Source organism: Eubalaena glacialis, chromosome 12 (genome assembly GCF_028564815.1).
Source record: "Eubalaena glacialis isolate mEubGla1 chromosome 12, mEubGla1.1.hap2.+ XY, whole genome shotgun sequence".
Classification (NCBI taxonomy): domain Eukaryota; kingdom Metazoa; phylum Chordata; class Mammalia; order Artiodactyla; family Balaenidae; genus Eubalaena; species Eubalaena glacialis.
The window spans coordinates 61147585-61148583 of NC_083727.1; the positions used below are offsets into that span (position 1 = coordinate 61147585).

At 36.1% G+C, this 999-nt stretch overlaps 1 non-coding gene across 1 annotated transcript; it reads left to right on the forward strand.

Moving 5' to 3' along the window:
- Positions 1–533: 533 nt before the first annotated feature.
- Positions 534–640, forward strand: LOC133102694 (U6 spliceosomal RNA). Its single transcript, XR_009703044.1, has one exon. It is a non-coding gene; the product is annotated as a U6 spliceosomal RNA (small nuclear RNA).
- The last annotated feature ends 359 nt before the right edge of the window (positions 641–999 follow it).

Genomic DNA, 999 nt, shown 5'->3' on the forward strand with positions numbered 1-999 from the left:
CATGAAGTGTAGATACAGAGATTAAAGAAGAATTAGGTGGATCTGAAGAATAGTAAAAGATCCAGGAACCTCTGTTTTCAAAAGAATATCTCAAGATGCCGATATTTAGAATGAGTTGGATCCTAAATGACCTTCACTTTTCCCAACAAAATTAGACTGTGCTGCTTGGTGGCATGCTAGAAACAGTTCCTTCTAGAAAGCATAGTTTTACAGCTTTCCCCCAGGTTCCCAGGAATATGGCCATGTGGTTAAGAGGCTTGAATCCCTTATTACACATTTTCCTCTCAATAAGTTCAGCATTACTTGAAATTTCTATTCTTCCACCCAGATAGTGCCTCTTGTATTACTGGCTAATCCCAGATTCCAGCTACAGTGAGAATTACTATATGTGAAAAGAAATCAAGATTTATGCTTATTTTAATGTACCTACTCTATGATGGGAAAGATCATTTATATCATTTTGAGAGGAATCTGGTTTCAGAGTTATTTTCTATTTCTACTTTTGATACAACAAAGTAACACAAGATATTATGGTGCTCGCTTTGGCAGCACATATACTAAAATTGGAATGATACAGAGAAGATTAGCATGGCCCCTGCGCAAGGATGACACGCAAATTCGTGAAGCGTTCCATGTTTTTAAATGATACATTAAACAAGATGGACTTAATTGATATTTATAGGACATTCCACCCAAAAACAACAGAATACACATTTTTCTCAAGTGCTCATGGAACATTCTCCAGGATAGATCATATCTTGGGTCACAAATCAAGCCTTGGTAAATTTAAGAAAATTGAAATCGTATCAAGTATCTTTTCCGACCACAACGCTATGAGACTAGATATCAGTTACAGGAAAAAATCTGTAAAAAATACAAACACATGGAGGCTACACAATACACTACTTAATAACGAAGTGATCACTGAAGAAATCAAAGGGGAAATCAAAACATACCTAGAAACAAATGACAGTGGAGACACGACGACCCAAAACCTAT